Genomic DNA, 20,151 nt, shown 5'->3' on the forward strand with positions numbered 1-20,151 from the left:
TTTTTAAAGTTGTGAAAAATTTTCAATTTTTTCAAATTTTTTTTAATTTTTCTAAATTTTTAAAATTTTTTAAATTTTTTTAAATTTTTCAAAACTTTTCAAAATTTTTAAATTTTTTCAAAATTTTCAAATTTTTCAAATTTTTAAACTTTTTACATTTTTCGAATTTTTCAAATTTTTATTCAAATTTTTAAATTTTTCAAATTTTTCAATCTAATTGAATTTCATTTGTCAAAAACCAGACTCGATCATTTTATTTTGCTTCCACCTTACTAATTGTTCCAAAAGAACTGATATCAGTCAAAAACACTCAAAAGAGTAAAAGTGACGCAAGTCCCTGTGCATACTTCCAAAACAACTGACATCGCTGGATGTGACGCATTCTGCGCTTGTACGCAAAAACTGTAACAGGAAAAATTTGACCAAAGAAATTCTAGAAACAAAATTTTACCAAAAAAATTTTGCGTCACAAGTGGCAGATGTTGAGGAAAGTACTTTCAAGAAATTTTTTAAAATAGGCAAGAATACGTCCTAATACGTCCGAATCATCTGCCACTTTGTGACGCAAAATTTTTTTGGTAAAATTTTGTTTCTAGAATTTCTTTGGTCAAATTTTTCCTGTTACAGTTTTTGCGTACAAGCGCAGAATGCGTCACATCCAGCGATATCAGTTGTTTTGGAAGTATGCACAGGGACTTCGTCACTTTTACTCTTTTGAGTGTTTTTGACTGATTAGGTGAACAGACATGATCAAAATCCGGATAATTATAAATTCTAATGATTTGTCTCAAACAAAGTCTTCCAAGGAGTCCAAGTTTTAAAGCTTCTCGAAGAATTTTTAATTGATTTCTTGAGAACCTTACAGTCTTTTGCGGTCTTTTCTATCGAATTTCGAATTTCAAGAAATTTCGATGGTCAATCCATTACATAACTCAGGATAAAAATGAAAAGTCATGGCTTCGTCTGTTCATAGACCTCTAGGGGTGATCGATGGATAAAGCATCGAGACTGGCGTAGTCCACAAAAAATTGTTTTCATCCCTAGATGTCAAATATTGATTTTAAAAATTTTGAAAAACTCATTTACAACTTGCGTCAAATCATAGAAGCTAAATTTTCGAGTTTTCTGCTCTATCAGTCCTATTCTACTAATTGGAGTCCGCAACAGAAAAAAATAGAATCCGGAAGTAGTTTGTCGGAAAAGTTTTCTTCGCGAGTCGTCAAAGTTCGCCGAATATGAAAAATTGAGTTGATTGACTTGAAAATTCGTAAATTCATCGGGAAAACGATTCAATTTTTGCTCAAGTTAGCTTAAACTCTTGAGAATGTTGTAGGCTATATCCAGAACAGAAAAGTGTTTGAAAATCATCAGAGAAACGTTTGTGTCGTGTCTGTTTGTTTGGCCTAAAATTGGGGCAAAAAACCTCAACAAAGAAAATCGAACTTTTTCAGGACTAATCTTAAACTTGTCCTAACGAGGCGAAGCCAAACAAACACTCACGACACAAACGTTTCTGTGATGATTTTCAAACTTTTCTGTTCTGGATATAGCCTACAACATTCCCAAGAGTTTAAGCCCACTTGAGTAAAATTTGAATCACTTTCTCGATGAATTTCCGAATTTTCAACTCAATTTTTCATATTCGGCGAACTTTGACGACTTGCGAAGAAAACTTTTCCGACAAATTTCTTTCCAATTTTATTTTTTTCTGTTGCATTGGACTCCAACTAGTAGAATAGGACTGATAGAGCTAGCAAAAATCTCAAAGAAGTTTTTTTGGTAGAGGTCGAAATAGGTGGGCAACCGATAACTCGAAAATTTAGCTTCTTTGATTGTACGCAAGTTGTAAATCAATTTTAAATCGATTTTTGACATCTAACGGGATGAAAACAATTTTTTGTGGACTACGCCAGTCTCGGTCCGAAAGCCTCAATTTATTTATGTGCCGATTCAGCCCGCAATGTCCCGGGTCCCGGCTGAGCAGCAACGCCATCTGTTATCATTTCTCTGTGTTCTGTGTCCTGTGTTCAGTAGTGAAGTTTTCTCAGCCTGTCGATCGGAGTTTACATTTTGGCAGATATTGATCATTACAGTTCATCGAATTCAATAAATAAATTTTCGTGTTTTCTGCTTACGCACAACAATGCCAGATTGAAGTGAGAATTGAATTGTAAAACCGACAAAATATTTTGTATTTACCTTTGTCATTTCGGTTGGTTCTTCCATAATTGGTCTATTCAAAATGTTAGCCGACAACCGACAAAATGAACGTAACGTAGTAATTAAAACATTTTTAAACAAAAAAAAAAGCAATTTGGATGCTTACGCAAACCATAAATTGTGACAGACATTCTAATTACAGTTTAAATAATGTGACAATGGATTTTAATAACCACAACAGAATATTAATTGGAAAAAAAAGTTTTTTTTTATTTCTTTTGTTTACAATACCAACGGAGGATGAAGCTACGCGCGAAGCTACACATTTTGTCGAACGATCGATACATATGTAACCATAAACGTTCAACAAACAAAAATTGATTTTCTGTCGTAATGTTACGACAAACTTCTCCAGTCTTTTCATTTAAATTGCATTACGTATCTAGCAATAAACGTTACCAATTGGATGGACTAATTACGTGAACAACAAGATAATTTCTAGTGGACGAAACGTTTGCTTACAGTTAGAAAACTGTGGAAACTAAAGCTTTAATTAATAGAAATCTTCTTCTGTTGATGCTCTGATACATCTCGCAATGAGAATGACTTTTTTACCTGTCGTCTTAAAAAAGACGCACAGGGGTTAGACTGTCTACGGATTATCTACGGAAGCTTCAGCTCAAAGATCACCACATTTTTATCACATTCAAGACTTTCAAAACTTCAGCCGAGCTAAACAGACAGAGAGATGCTAATATGACGACTGGGTCGTTTCGACGGATAGAGGGAATATGTCGAATGACAGTTGGGTTTTTGAGGGAGAGTTCAATACATTTTCTCTCAACCAATTTCAAAATCATTCGACATATTCCCTCTATCTGTCGAAACGACCCAGTCGTCATATTAGCATCTCTCTGTAAACAGAACAACAAATCCCACGATAAAAAGGGCCAAATTCTAAGTCCGAATACAGTCAAAACCGCATAAAAACGTAAGAGCGAATTAAACAAAAACAAAAACAAAAAGTCGTCCAAGTCTCGTCTATCCCTAGAGTACCTAGAGACACTGTTTCGTCCCGCAAATAAAGAAGAAATTCATTTACCTTAACTTTTGACAATTCCCGCAAGTTTTTTGTTCCAGCCAAATTTTCTCTTCAAAACCCTTCCTCATCATAACAGTCTATACATCTCCAGAACGAATCTTAATTTTCACACAATTTTTCGCCGATCTAGTACGTTAAAGCGAAAAAATGACAGGAAGCTCATACATTTTGTGCCATTTCTTTGCTTCGCCGCAAAGTTTGTACTAGGCTATAGACCTTTAAGTTCGAAAAAAAACTAGATGATCTGGATTGATGAATGACAGTAGGTTTGTTCCAAAAAACTGTAAACCGGAACTTTGACAACACGAACGAAAGACGAAATCAATCATCCACAAAATTTTTCGTTACAATTTTCGTCAACCTGAAAGTTGAGGTTAAGTTGTCCTCTGTGGATGAGATTTGACATTTCGAAATGACATTGAAACAAACCTGTCCTTCCAAACAAAAATCAAGGGTGTGTTCATAAAAACAAATGCGTTCATTTTAACTATATTTTTGTATGTAACAACTGTCATTGATCTCTCCAGCGCTCTATTTTTTGTGAGCCAACTTCAAAGCTCCGACCTTTCATGGATATTAACCAAATTCAGAGCGATACCCCAAAAGAGATGGTGGGATCAAGGTATATGTATGGGCGGTGGTAATGCCATATATAACAGAATAAACCTTTTAAGTTGATAAAAAGACTAGATGGTCTGGAGGGATGAATTGACAGTTGACAGCTGTGATCGGTTCGCTTTTAGTCACTATCGTTCACTTTTCACTTTTATTCAACAAAAGTGAACACAATCAATGAAAAGCGAACCGATTGCAGCTGTCAGCTGTCAATTCATCCCTCCAGACCATCTAGTCTTTTTATCAACTTAAAAAGTCTATCAGATGTGCAGTTACGCGAAAGTTCGCTACAAACGCCATGTTTCCCTTTCTTTAAAATCAGAAAATTGCTTTGAAACATGGGCCATCTGTTTTGTGATAGGCACGACATTTTGTGAAACACCAGTAAACCATAGTCAATCATTTTAAAGAAAGGTGCCATTAGCACCGAACTATTGTGCTAGGCCACGCGTCTGAATGACATTACCTCCGCCCATATATTTACCTTGGGTGGGATGATGTGGATGTGGAAGAAGAGTCACTAAACTTGAAAGTCTCGGCTTGGGTTAGTACGGCTGCTAAGTTAGTAAATAAGAAGGTATTTCACCAGAAAATAAAGCAAAAAGGATGAAATGATGAAAAAGCAAAGTTGTGACGCTTCCACAGGAAAATTTTTTCTTTTGTTCATCTGTCAAGTTTGACAATACAACAAAAGAAAAAAAAGTTGAACTAGGCCTCTTTCGCGTTTAGCTACAGCATAGAGTTATCAGACCAAAACCTCTTAGAAGAGAAGGTGTGACGCAAGGCATTTATAAACTCATATAAAGTTTCGCAAACCTAGTTGGCGCCACAGGAAAATTTTGATTCCACAGCGTTCGTGATCAACTTAACAGTGTCTTATTATGTTCTTTCAGAACCTAGCATTTCCATAGAAAAATCTAAATTTTGAAATGCAATACCTTATACCTCGGCCGAATCCTAACCAATTTTCACATGTGATAGCTTGTTAAACTCGAACTAATCAGATTACGAGAAACATTCATTTAAAGTCATTGGAACCAAGGGGAAAAGGGGGAAAAGTCAAAAAGTTACTTATTTCCTACTAACGTTCTAGTTCCAGTTTCAGATATTGAGTGTTCGAAGTCTCAAAAACTTAAAGTTTTTCAATTTCAACTTAAGGCCCGTCATTGGGAAATGACAGGACAGTTTCCCGAAAATGTATGGAAAATTTTATCACAAAAATGCACCGAAAAAATTCAAAGAAACTCACCTCTTATGCTTTCCATTGTATTCGGGAATAGTCTCTTTAGGTCGCCAAGGCATATTTGAACACAAAACACTTTTTACTCGATGCAAAAACAAAAAGTTTATTTTTTGTTTTGTCGCGACAAAAACACAGAAAATATTTCGACACAATTGTGACAAACTGCTACCTATAAGTACTAGAATTAATGTTTGCTGTGTTCACTTCGGCGGTAAAATATTTTCATTCAAAAAAGTGTCGGACATATTATAAAAATCATGAAACAGTTGACAAAGGGTAATGCTCATCGACCATTTTTTAAAGCTTTACGAGAGCTCAGCGGACATTCTTTCAACGATGGGAGAGCATTTATTAAAAATGTAGCCTCTCGTAAGACTGCGCTGAACGTAAATAAATGTTCGTTCCTCTTTAGTAAGCTAAGAAGACTTTGCGAAGTCTAATTATGCCACCTCTTTGAATAAAAATATCGGCTGAGGTCGAATAATTCTCCGCTGAGCTTTGTTGCAGGAAGGCTTAATGGAGCGAATCGGACACTCAGCGGAGATCTGCCAAAGCTAAGTGAAGTCTTATTAAATCATAGCAACAATTATTAGGTATCCGCTGATGCTTATTGAGTGTTCGCTTAGCTTCATTGCCTTACTACTACGTGCTAAGGTCTAACGGACTCTTACTGAAGCCTAGCGGAGAATTATAAGAGCTCATTAGAGGTTTGTCAAAGCTCAGCGGAGAATTATTAGAGCTCAGCGGAGGTTTGTTAAAGCTCAGCGGAGAATTATTCGACCTCAGCCGATATTTTTATTCAAAGAGTTGGCATAATTAGACTCAGCGAAGTCTTGTTAGCTTACTAAAGAAGTGGGAGAGGTTACAATTTTAATAAATGTCTACCATCGTTGAAGTGTCGGACAGACACTTTTTTGAATGAAAATATTTTACCGCCGAAGTGAACACAGCAAACATTCATTCTAGTCCTTATAATAGCGGAGTGTCACAGTTGTGTCGAAATATTTTCAGTGTTTTTGTCGCGACAAAACAAAAAACAAAATTTTGTTTTTGCATCGAGTAAAAAGTATTTTAGTGTTTAAATATGCCTTGGGGACCTAAAGAGACGGTGCACGAATACAATGGAAAGCATCATGGGTGAGTTTCTTTGAATCTTTTCGGTGAATTTTTGTGATAAAATTTTCCATATATTTTCGGGAAACTGTCCTGTCATTTCCCAATGACGGGCCTTAAGGCAAAATAGCAGTTTTTCGAACACTATTGAACTATACTTACTTAAGACCTCGTTGAATCACTATACTTATTATAGGAAATTTATGACGACACTTCTCTAAATGATTTAGTCAGATTTACTTCCTCTAACACATCGTGTTTGTTATTGAGTGTAACATCTCCGAAGACTTTTCCTGGTCAACAAAAATGGTAACATCACTTTTAGTCATCCACTTCACATGAACGCAAAAAAAAAAACAAATCTTCAAATGCAGGAAGTACGAGTCTTCGTTTAATAAAATTAAGTTTCGATGGCGTGGTTGTGTGGGTGTGTGTAGAAAGAAGACGTAAATTAATTTAATTCGTTGTGCAGGTAGTTGATGACGAGGGGTAAACAATTAACCGGATGTTAACTGAGATGGCAGAAACTTTTGATTTTGATTAGAAAAAAAATCTTGAAAATCGCTTGGCTTGGACTTAAGAAAATCGTCGGAAAATCTTCTGTCACACGATTTTCGGGAACTGTTTTCCCCCTCGGTTGGTTGATGCTCGAGATATGATGGCAATGAGATGTTTGCCATTTTGGATGAATTAATGTGCTAAATTGTGTAGTTTCTAAAATTTTATCCAATTTGCTAATTTCATTTGAAAAAGAGTTCAATAAATTCCATTCGCGCCGTTACATTATAACACACATGTACACCAGTACGCCCATTTGACTTTAATTTGTATTTTTATTTGTTATCGGTTCGGTTAGCGATTTTAAAGCGTTCGCTGCATATAGAAGTAACATGCACATCATGTAACAATTAATTGTAAAAATCCATTGCAAATGTAGAAAAGAGCGAATATAAATATCTGCTAAAATGGCGATGCCAAATGTATGTGATATATGTATATGAATGAACGGTGTACATAATACAGCACATCAATAAATATATCGTAAGAGTTGAAGAAAGTGAAATTACAATCAAGGTTTCGATCAAGTTTATGTTTCGAATAGTTGAATGTACGCTACGGTTTGTTACATTAAAGCCATTTGGAAGATGCATTTCGATGAGAGGTTGCATTTAATATGCTGGGTGTGCTCTAAGCACGCGTATGCCGACGAAGAATTTTAAATATCAAAAGCTCAAAATTTAAGCTGTTTCTATACTCACAAAAACTCGATGTACACCTAAAACCTAACTCTAGCCAAGGGCCAAGACGAACAAGAAAAAAAAAAAAAATTTGAATTAGGTCTTTTTCGCATAGCTGGCAACACAAATTAGACCTAATTCAAAGTTTTCTTTTGAAATATTGACAGTTTTACAACATGAAAAATTGAATCTCTTCAGTTTGAGGTCTCTTCCGCGTTGGCATATATAGCTACAGTAGATTTCCTTTCGTTATTAGATCAGAAATTTAACAACTTTGGGTGAATTTCGAGTTACTATTTTAATCAAAGTCAAAGGAGCAAATATTCTTAGAAAATCCTTTATTTTTTACGAAAGAAAATCCTCAAGAAAATCTTTTAAAGACTCAAGAAAATCAAAGTAGAAAATCCTTAAAAATTGAACTCCCCTGAAAGTCAGTCTAGAATCAATAAAAACCCTCTGCAAATATTGATTTTATTCATTCTTTATTAAAAGCGAAAAAAAGGCTGCAAAGTGCAACCAGTAAAAAAACGACCTTTTCAAAAAACAAATATTTACAATAAATAAAAATCATCAATTCTATTACGTCCCAAGGTCCCTAAAATGCAACTAGAATTTCTTCGTTGAATCGCAATGGAAACCTTCTGTAGCAGGTAGTCCATAGAGCGCGGTTCCCCAGAAGCCTTTTGCATTAATGATCCCAATTTCTTTATAAATGTCTTTGTCTCAGGACCCATGCTACCTAGTGATTCAAAAGCAATAGGTGTGAATAAATAATTATCTTTTAAACAAATGTAATGATTGTGCTTAGATCATTCGGCATTATCAGCAATCGAACCAGCTTTTTTGGATGACTGATTAACATAAGAAGGCTAGGGTATAGGGTATCTCTAATGGTTACATCCCACAAAATAGGTCTACCGTGACTCCATGGAATTAGAGTCATACCATCCGGTCTTTTCCCGTCTCTAGAAATTCCCGGAGGCTGTACTAAATTCGGAAACCATGCAGAAGAAAATGTATGAGAAAAGATTTTGTTAACTTCATCATGTCCAGGAATCCATCCTCCGCTTTTATGGCAAGATAAACCATGTAAGCCATCCTCTGCAAATCGTTAGAAATCCTTCGAAATACTCGTCGGAAATCTTCAGAGAATTGTCTTTTTAAAAATCCTTTGTCTACAAAATTTCCAGATATTTGCTCTCGCGGTAAGTAAAGTTTCAGGAAGAATCACTAATTGCACCTAATGAAAAGTTGTCTTTCTACTTGGGCGAATCATTTTTCACAACACAGGCGAGGTCATTTTCTCTTCTCCGCTGAAACTTTGGCAGCTTTTGTTGTGAAAAACGTTGCGTTTAAATCGGGAAAAAACTTGGAAATTGCTTCTAGAGAAATGTAATTTCCAACTTTGCTTCACTCGTTGAACAAATAACCATTTTTAAATTTCTGTCACTTTTTCTAGTGTATTTTTTCGTGTTTTTTTTCTACTTTGAACAAACAAGAAAAAGACGCTGATAACAAAGTATGCAACCACTGAAGGCAATGCAAATGTGCAGTTCACGATCCCTACTTTCAGGTGAATTAAGTTTCGTTATGCTGCACACATACTGAATTCGTTTGCATCAAATTGCAGCTAGTGGTGTGGTGAATTCGATTTCATACAATTTTAGCAGGTGCAACAACACCTGAAAGTCGGAATCTGTAATTTCTCTGATCAGCTGAGGGTTCACATTATCTTTATTGTTTGGTTGGTAATGACTAGAGGTTGAGCCATGAATGGAGCCTTGAGTGACTAGTGATTAGCGGCAAAAATAAATCGGGTCAGGTTCGCTTCGGGAGTTTTAACTCTATTGCGTCGGCAGGATATATATTTGGGGAATGGCAAATTATTGGTTCAAATCAAGAGAGAAACGTAATTCAAAATTTGAATTTGAATTAGGTCTCTTCGTATCGCTATCAGAGAGATGCTAATATGACGCAGAGCCTCTTTTAAGAAAATTAAATTTCCAAAAATTTTTAAATTTGTCCATCACTTTTCGTCATTTTATCTAAAAACACAACAGATTGCATTGTAAATGTTGTTTTTACTGCCCTTTTAGTTATTTTTCATGTCTTTGAGCTTAACTGATTAGTTTGGAATGAGATCCAACAGAAAACAAAATTTAGAAATTTTAAGATTTCCCTAAAATAGGCCCTGATATGACGACTGGGTCGTTTCGACGGATAGAGGGAATATGTCGAATGACAGTTGGGTTTTTGAGAGAGAATTTAATACATTTTCTCTCAACCAATTTCAAAATCATTCGACATATTCCCTCTATCGACATATTCGCTCTATCGACATATTCCCTCTATCCGTCGAAACGACCCAGTCGTCATATTAGCATCTCTCTGATCGCTGCTATTTTCTCAATGCGAAAACTAAAGCTGCAATCGCAGTTCACCGTTTTGGGTCTCCGTTTAGATATTGCGCATGCGCTCAGAGAGAATTCTCTCTCTGCGCATGCGCATTTTTTAAACGGAGACCCAAAACGGTGAACTGCGATTGCACCTTAATGGCTTGATAAATTTAACTTTTGTATTTCTTTCCCACTTAAATAAGTCTCAAGCCATAAACATACCCGAGATATTGACAGAGTCGAATTAGACAGACTTTAATGCGTTGTTTTCATCAAACTGTGTTGGATGACCATCTACCCATATTGACCATATTGCATCATTACGTAATGTTGCAGTTATGGATATTGTTTCCGCGATCTCAAAATAATTTGTTTTTACGCATTAAATTTTCGAAATTTTTGCAAACGAAACGAGAAAATAATTTTCGAAAATTAGCCCAGCTCAGCAGATTGTGTAATAACGCTGTAATGGAAAATCGGCATAAAAAATTGAAGAAAGTCTACCTGCTGCGGCACACATACATTCCATTCCAGGAAATGCATTCGAGACACAAGTGAGTTTTCATGTGTGCTCCATTTTAAAAATTAATAATTTTAGCAATTTGCATGATTGTGTTCCGCAATAATGATGGTTGAAAAATCGAGGAAGTAAAGAATCTGGTATCGAAACATTGTATACAGTCGCTAAGTATACACAACACATTATGCTGGACAAACACTATATAATTGACGGTCGAAGCGAATATTCGGATACTCTGCCTGCAGTGTATGATTTTTCGGGCAATATAAATATCGTCCTTTGGACGATAATAGCGCTTGGACCAGAATCGTTGGGTGTTAATATCGTCGGGATTGTTTAAAAAAAAAAACTAAATTTGAAACGGTATTATCGCCCGAAACGATATCGTCCAGTACAGTTATTGGGCCGATGGTCAGAGAAGAACAAGTGTGTGAGAAAATTGAAATGTTGATTAAATTTACGAAGTCTCTTAAGTAATTAAGAACGTCAATAATTGAACATTGATTCTTCGAATAATTTTTAATGAGGTAGTGACGCAATCTCATGATGAATGCTAATTTCGCGAACAGTTTTTTAAAGAAAAATAATAACTCTGATTGGGACTAATAGTGCGGGTTCTTATGTAATTCCGCGCGCTGGAGATTCTAACGAAATTTTGACCTCGGGATATTGTAGAGGGGGTCCAAGTTACCCAACAAAAAAAATTTTTTGGGGTTCCCGAACCGGTCGAATCGGTAAAAAACCGGTTTTAGTGTAAAACTAAAAACATTAATATCTCCGTTAAAAATCAATATTTTTCTGTGCGGTCAATTTTATTTGAAAGGCCGATCCATTGCCGACATTTCGTGGAATATTTTTTTTTTTGGATCTCAAAGTTGCCCGAGCTATCTGGGATGTCCTAAAATGTGACACTAAAAAACCGCTAACTTTGACAACCACTGCGGCCTGTAAATCCTAACTGATTTTAATGATCAGGGGTGTTTTGGAAAGCTGGAGACTAACTCTTTCAGATCTAGCTGGCCGAGCATACACGTACCATAGGAAGTGTAGATATGGGCCTGGAAACCGAGCATAGCTATAGCCGCATTTTTTTCGTACCAATATTATTGATTTTATGAAGTGCCGTGGCTTAGTTTTCCCTATTTTATACTCAAAACGACTAACAAGTTACTCTTAGAGATTTCCTAAGTAGTGGCTTGAGTTTCCTGTAATCGTGAGAGATCCATAACGCTCCTAACACTAGAAATTGATAATTTAGGGACTTTCCTCCATTTTTCTTCATTCCCAACTGGATTTATAGCTTCTTTGAGGTGAGAATGGGTCAGTTCCTAACATCGCACTACTTTTCAGTGCTCATCCTCCCTCCAAATCCTAGAACTCATGCACCCACATCATTTCCGTCTATTTTTCTTCACTCCCAACTGGATTGATAGCTTCTTTGAGGTGAGATAAGGTCAGTTCCTAACGTTGCACTAGTTTTCAGTGCTCATCCTACCCCCACATCCTAGAATTCATGTACCCACATCACTTCCGTCTATTTTTCTTCATTCCTAACTCGATTTATAGCTTCTTTGAGGTGAGAACAGGTCAGTTCCTAACGTTGCACTACTTTTCAGTGCTCATCCTTGCTCCACATCCTAGAAATCATGCACCCAGATCACTTCCGTCTATTTTTCTTCATTCCCAACTGGATTTATAGCTTCTTTGAGGTGAGAATAGGTCAGTTCCTAACGTTGCACTACTGTGGGGGGAGGATGAGCACTGAAAAGTAGTGCAATGTTAGGAACTGACCCATTCTCACCTCAAAGAAGCTATAAATCCAGTTGGGAATGAAGAAAAATGGAGGAAAGTCCCTAAATTATCAATTTCTAGTGTTAGGAGCGTTATGGATCTCTCACGATTACAGGAAACTCAAGCCACTACTTAGGAAATCTCTAAGAGTAACTTGTTAGTCGTTTTGAGTATAAAATTGGGAAAACTAAGCCAAGGCACTTCATAAAATCAATAATATTGGTACGAAAAAAATGCGGTTATAGCTATGCTCGGTTTCCAGGCCCATATCTACACTTCCTATGGTACGTGTATGCTCGGCCAGCTAGATCTGAAAGAGTTAGTCTCCAGCTTTCCAAAACACCTCTGATCATTAAAATCAGTTAGGATTTACAAGCCGCAGTGATTGTCAAAGTTAGCGGTTTTTTAGTGTCACATTTTAGGACATCCCAGATAGCTCGGGCAGCTTTGAGATCCCAAAAAAAATTTATTCCACGAAATGTCGGCAATGGATCGGCCTTTCAAATAAAATTGACCGCATAGAAAAATATTGATTTTTAACGGAGATATTAATGTTTTTAGTTTTACACTAAAACCGGTTTTTTACCGATTCGACCGGTTCGGGAACCCCAAAAAAAAAATGTTGTTAGGTAACTTGGACCCCCTCTACAATATCCCGAGGTCAAAATTCTACCAAACTCTCTAGCGCGCGAGAAGTTTTTTTTCGACATAAGAACCTGGACTATAAAGGCTTAATTTTTCAAAGAATTTCGGTTCATACGGTCTGTGCCCCTGAACAAAATTGGTCTACCCAAGGCTCCTATGGGAGAGAATGTGAGAGAATTGCATACAAATTCTTTCCCATAGGAGCCAACAGTCATTCACATGTTCCTTCTAGCCACCAGGCGTACTAACTTATCTCTGACTCAAGACAATTTTATGACCCAGGGCGATATTATCGTTTTGTTGGACTCAGGACGCTCAGGACGATATTATTGTACAGAAAACGAAAATATCATCCAGACAGTATTTTAACAGGACGATATTGTTGAACGATGATATCATTCGTCACTGACGATATTAACCATGTATAAATGTCCCGCAACCAGCATGATTGTCGATCCCATCAACGCAAAATTTCTCGTGTGTTTTCGGCAATTAATCTGAGGATCATACTACAATCAAAAAGCTAGATCATGGTAAAGGACTGCTTGACATATGATTAGACATATTTTTTACCAACTACATCGCTCAAAGAGACACAAAGAGATGTAACTCCTGTATTATTTCGTTTTGTTAATAAATATTTCAAAAAAAAAAACTTTTTTTTTCTTCTTAAATAATATCAAGAGTATCTACCAGCAAAACACAAGACAACCAACAACATTTCATTTCAGAATTTACTTTCACCAATTCGTAGTTGTCTCGTGTCAGAGGAACACATGCGAATGTGTTGTTGGTTGGCATATGATTTCAAAATATAACATCGATGCAAGAAGTGAGATGAGCGTAGTTTTTGCTTCGACAGAAAAACGATCTTCGGTGTCATTCATAAATGACGTCCAAAAAGATTCCGGAAATTTCTGAACTTCACTACGGAGCCTCGCCAACTCATGCCTGTAAGGTTCAGGTTATCAAAGTGTGTTTCAAAGATAAGGCATATGTCAAACAACTTCCCCTAACTCTTATCACTGTCTATGTCGACAGACCTCTGTCCTCCATCCAACACAGTTTGTGATGTAATGAAAAAATTACATTGTAAAGCCAAGCACACAGTCAGCCGTGAAATAAAATTTTGACAGAAAATGTATGGGCTTTCTGTCACTTTTTTCGCTAACAGTGAAACAGCTATCTGTATACTTCGCTTAAATGTGAACTCTCTAGCAACCTAACTACATTCTTAAGGTGGTAAAGATGCAGCGTAGCAGTGCCGGACTGTGGCCCTATGGGCGTTCGGGCGATTCCCGAAGGGCCTTTTGATTTTTGTATGAATAAAGGTCAACGGATGGCCTTTTGAAAAATTTCTTCATACAACGCCCGACGGGATTTTTTGAGCCAGTCCGGTACTGCAGCGTAGCCTTTGCATGTAAAATTAGAAATTAGGCAACAATGTATGAGTCTACAAACAAAGGAATGAGGTGGTATTTTGACAGCGTCAAAACGAAGTTTGTTTGCTAGAGAGGGTAGTAGAACAACCAACCAAAATGCAAATAACCCACGAAATTATAATGTCAAACACTTCCTGATTAACAACACTTACAAATGATACAAATGATGCAAAAGGTACTTCTCGTGTGCCGAGGCCAAGCCGAGGTCGGTTAACACACAAGAAAACTAAAGTTGTTGAGTAAAACTATAAAAAACGGGACTTTGCGCTAGACAGTCCCTTTCATACTTTAACTTCTATCATACCATTAGGACACGAAGATATATTCGTGAATGACCCCTAATCTACGGAATTTCAGTTACGCGATTTACTAAAACTGACTTTCAAGTTCATGCATGCATCTTTTGCGGTAGGCAAACAACCAAAATAAATAAATGTTTCTCTTGGGGAGTCGAAAATGTAATTTCTCGTAATATGAAAAGTAATAATGAAATCGAAACGTTCACACACCAAAAAAATGACCACGTCTTTCTCCACACATACCGTACACATGTTCGATGGTCGTAACGTAATTACTGGCGCCAAACAATTTCATTGAATTAACCTTTTTTACTGACGGTAAATTATGTTCGATCGATTCTTCTCATGTTGTGATGTCAATATAAATTGTTCGATTGACAGCACTTCCTTGCGTTGTCTTTTTTCTCCTCAAAATTGTGATGGGGTTTCATTTTGATTTGGTGAATTAAATGACGATGATGAGATATTTGTGGTAGAACCATTTCTGTCGTAAGCTCTCCGTACCTGTTAGATTGGATCATCAAAACAGCTAAACAGTTGTTAAACTGCAACTCTCACACTATGTTTGGTAGTTCGATATGCTTATTCTTATGTGTGACATAATTCACATTTTCCTTTTGTTCTTCTGCACAACACTACAAGGCATGACCACTCAATTGACAAGTGTCAAATTTGGAGACCTTAGTGATACGAGGATTATAAGTATTTTATAACTCATACAATGAAAACACGTCTTCTATCCGTTCAAACAGAGCCTATATTCGCGAAAATATTTTCACGATATTTCTCAAATTTTCGCGATTTTCTTAAATTTTCACAAAAAACTTTTTGCGAAAATTGACGAAAATTTGAGAAAATTGTGAAAATTTGAGAAAATTCGTGAAAATATATTCGCAAATATGGGCACTGCGTACAAAAAAAATGCAGTGCCTACTGTGATTTCATCAGCCTCCGAATATTTTATATGTTCATGCTAGAAGCAGTGCTGTGTTTTCTGTCAAACTTGAAGAAGAATTGATTTCGGTGTCCTTCGCGTAGAGTTACTGTTACTAGCTACGCACTGCAATGCGAAAGAGACCTAAATCACTTTTTCTTATTTTATTCTGATAAAGACAGGAAAACAAAAGAAAAACTTAAATTGTGTCTAAAGCCACAGCACGGCTCCTAGCACGAGCGATCATTTTACATGTATTGTGTGTTGCTATTTATACAAAGAAGGCATGACTCCTGTCTTTACGAAAGAAAAGTAATGTCTTTTTTGAATGCGTGAGCCGCCGAATATTTCTTATGTTAGCAGAGCTGTGCTAAAACTAGTCCATAAACGTTTGTGATGAAAGAGAGTGAAATACGATTGAGACCTATTATTCTAATTTGTCTTTCGTTATTATCATGGAAAATGCAATGAAAAGTCCAGCGGTCACGAGAAGACAGTTGCAGAAAACTTTTATACCTGCACATAGTGACGCAAGATATGCCTAACGTCAAAATTACCTAATATAAATGTATTCTTTGACATCAAAATAAAATAAATTTTTAGGTAATTTTGACTTTAGGTTTGTTTCGTGCTGCTAGGTGTAGGTTCAGTTAATGTTTCATTCGAAAAAAAAACTAATACCATGTGTTAGACCCAATATGTCTCAAAATTGGTGGCTATCGGGACGCGAAACAGACCTAATTAAAAATTTCCTTTAGTTTTCTTCCCAAAAGTTTGACAATATAACAAAAAAGAAAAATGGGAGCTTTAGGCCTCTTTCGCATCGCTATGTGTAGCTGTCAGTTGCAGTAAGTTTACCGTAAGCGCTAGTACTAAAAACTTTGTGGGTTTCTTGATTCACTAAAGGTCTAAAAGAATGCAAAATTTAGTTTTTGTTCTCCTGAAATTCGGTTCAATGTCTTATGGAATTCAATAATGTGTTTGCTTAGAGCCGTACCATATTCGGTAATATTGAACTGGCATCCAAACTCAATGAACTATATCCCAAATATTGACAACTTATATTTTCCAGCTCTTTTCAAAACCAACAATTCCAGCAACTACTTTCAAGCACCCACCGTATAATACCTGATAATTATAAATCGATTCGAATTGATCAATGCTGTTGAACTTGTTCACAAACTCAAAATAAAAGTCGAACAAAAGTAATGCGCGCTACAATCATGCCACAATGAGTAGAGTATCTACGTATGCTATGTACATAAAATACTTACCGCGCGATTAAAATTGTATATTAATAATAAAATGTAATAAAAACGTAATTACCATTCAAATACTTTATTTTTGTGTAAATATGCGTTGGCGCGGGCTGGCGTCATGCTTTCTTTACTCTCACTTTAAAACTTGGCAAAAATGAAGCACAACACACCAAAAAAACAGCCATAAAAATCAAAATAAATAATCACACAAGAAATGAGTAAATCTCATCATCCTCCAGATCAGTACGTAGACAAAAAAAAAGACGAAGAAATAAATTTGTATGGCTCTGTGTGTACAGCTACACGACGAGATATATGTAGACGAAAAAAAAAAATCGACGAGGAAAAGACAATCGTCTTATTTATTAACGGTTTGGGTTAAATTGAACGCGGATTTATTGCGGCTTTGGATAAGATCTCATAAAAGTTTAAAAAATTTTTTTAAACAAAAGTAATTTCTGTTTGCTTGTTTGATGAGCTGGAGATCATTAAAGAAATTCGGGTCCATAAAATACGGATTAATTGAACAGGAACTGTTTCACTGTATTACGCATCGTGTTCAGTGTGTTAAGTGAAGACGACGAAGCTAGGTCAGCATAGTAACGGATAGAAACGCAGTAACTGATAGAAACAAATGATAACAAATGGGAACGCATGGTAACGGACAGAAACGCATATAAACGCATTGTAACGAATAGAAGTGGATGGTAACGAATTGTAAGGCATAGAAAAGTATCTTAACGAATGATAACGGATAGAAATGCATGGTAACGGATAGAAACGGATAGTATGAAAACACATACATTTTCGATTCTGTTGCGTGACTCATCAGAATCATTATTTTGTCAATTATCATGTTTTAGAGCATTGTTTAGTGTATCAGATAGAGAAACGAAGTCGACTTTTCACTGGAAGTTCTGACGAAGATTTTTTAACTTAAGTAGGGCTGGTATATTACTATTAGTCAAAAAAACCCTTAAAGGGTAAATGTGACGCAAGTCCTTTATCTTACTTACAAAATAACTGATATCGCTGAGGGTGACGCATTGTGCGTCGTACGCAAAAGTTTTATCAAAAAAAAATTGACTCAAAAAATTTGTGAAAGAAAATTTTACAAAAAGAAATTTGCGTCACAAGTGGCAGATGAGATATTGAGGAACGTATTGTTAGAAAAATGGTTGAAAAATGTACTGAATGAATTTAAACTGAAGAAAACCGAATCATCTGCCACTTGTGATGCAAATTTCTTTTTGTAAAATTTTCTTTCACAAATTTTTCGAGTAAATTTTTTTTTTTCATAAAACTTTTGCGTACGACGTCACCCTCAGCGATATCAGTTATTTTGTAAGTAAGATAAAGTACTTGCGTCACATTTGCCCTTTGAGGGTTTTTTGACTGATATCACCACTTTTGGAAGTATGTCATTTCGACAACATCAAAAAACCTGATGGAAATTAAAAAAATCTAGAGAAATCAGTCTGAATCTTAAAATCTAGAAACCATTCTTGGTACACCTCACTTATATCGTAAATAACCCAAATCCATCAAAATATCCGATGGAAGTTAGGAAGTGCCAGAGGAATCATCTGTCATCCCAAAATTTAGGAACCAACCTTGGAACATCTCACTCATGTCGAAAATAACCCAAATCCATGAAAAAATCCGATGGAAGTTAGGTAGTGCCAGAGGAATCATCTGTCATCCCAAAATTTAGGAACCAACCTTGGAACATCTCACTCATGTCGAAAATAACCCAAATCCATGAAAAAATCCGATGGAAGTTAGGAAGTGCCAGAGGAATCATCTGTCATCCCAAAATTTAGGAACCAACCTTGGAACATCTCACTCATGTCGAAAATAACCCAAATCCATGAAAAAATCCGATGGAAGTTAGGAAGTGCCAGAGGAATCATCTGTCATCCCAAAATTTAGGAACCAACCTTGGAACATCTCACTCATGTCGAAAATAATCCAAATCCATCAAAAAATCCGATGGAAGTTAGGTAGTGCCAGAGGAATCACCTGTCATCCCAAAATGTAGGAACCGACCTAGTGGAAGTTAATACTTAATAATCCCAACAATTCCCTACAAGAAATACATACAAATAGACTTTTATATGGCATTTGTATGGAGACTTTGGACAGCTCTAACTCCCAAGATATGGATTTTTTCCAACATTTGAAAATTCCATTCTTATTTTTGGGCCATTATTAGCCTGTATACCAAAATTTCAGGAAAATCTATAGAAACGTTTAGGAGTTGCTGGATCCACTTTTCCATAGGAATTAACTAACGTTATTTGCGTTATCTGAAAATTCGAGATTTTGCTTATTTTGCGAAAAAACGGATCCCTCTTGAATAACAACGACCAACTTCTGATTTTCAATAAGAACCAGCGTGGCGCACGTCAATCGGTGTACAGTGAGGAGCAGAGTTATGGTTTCTGTGTCTCAATTAGCTTTGTTTGAGAAATTTTCGTCTACGTCATCGCGCTAATTTTTCATTTTTCTTTAGTTGCTGCAGGGGCGCTGACCAATATTTTTTAATAGTGTGGCTCATTGAGCAAATTCTACTTTTTAATATTGGGGCCCGAGATGCAAATAGTGGGGCTTGAGCCTTGCTGTACCATAGAAGTCGACGCCACTGAGTTGCTGAACTATGTCGTATATTTTGTTCGATCCTTTTTGCGTGCCTAAGACATTTGTTTGTTGTTTCTTTCATGGGCTATGTTTTGAAATGGTTGTAGCTCAACGTACAATAGCTGGACGTGAGTCCATTATAACATGTATAAGATTTTTGATACCCTCAGCTTATGTGCTATATACTTACGTGATTTATGAATTTAGCCTGTAATACATAGAACAGCGACGACAGCGATAAATAAGCCTACTATCGTTGGTTGGTTAAGAAACTATGACTTCGCTAATCCTAGAGACGTATTTCTGATTCCGCACACAAAATACAACTAATTTTAAAGATTTGGCTGGGAAGTACTAGATTTAGGTGAAGGCAACGTATCGAAAATAAAAAATGTTGAAAAACTGACTTGCAAAATTTCCTTGCCGGAAGTAATGAGCGGCATGTGTCCAGGGAAGGCATACACTTCAGACTAACATTTAAACCTGATTCTACTAGGTAAGTAAGGTGAAAAATTCTAACGATAACTTTGCACTCAACCCATTCATACAGCTTGAACTGAAGTGGAGATTTATCTTTTGTTTAACGAATTGAGCTCATGCGCTCAGTTTAACATTGTTGATTTTATTAACATTTTTACCCAAACCAAGTGTAACGCGCATTCTCAATTTGCTATATAATCTACAAATGTTTCTGCAAATAAAACGATTCAATCTGTGACTTCTTTTGTTGCAAGTAACGTCTAATGTTTCGGAC

The 20,151-nt window shown here is 36.2% G+C and overlaps 1 long non-coding RNA gene across 1 annotated transcript; it reads left to right on the plus strand.

Moving 5' to 3' along the window:
- Positions 1–4,190: 4,190 nt before the first annotated feature.
- LOC119083812 lies at positions 4,191–9,020 on the plus strand. Its single transcript, XR_005088947.1, has 3 exons — positions 4,191–4,366; positions 4,971–4,975; positions 9,008–9,020. It is a non-coding gene; the product is annotated as an uncharacterized LOC119083812 (long non-coding RNA).
- Positions 9,021–20,151: the final 11,131 nt, after the last annotated feature.

Source organism: Bradysia coprophila, unplaced genomic scaffold, assembly GCF_014529535.1.
Source record: "Bradysia coprophila strain Holo2 unplaced genomic scaffold, BU_Bcop_v1 contig_70, whole genome shotgun sequence".
In the NCBI taxonomy this organism is placed as follows: Eukaryota; Metazoa; Arthropoda; class Insecta; order Diptera; family Sciaridae; genus Bradysia; species Bradysia coprophila.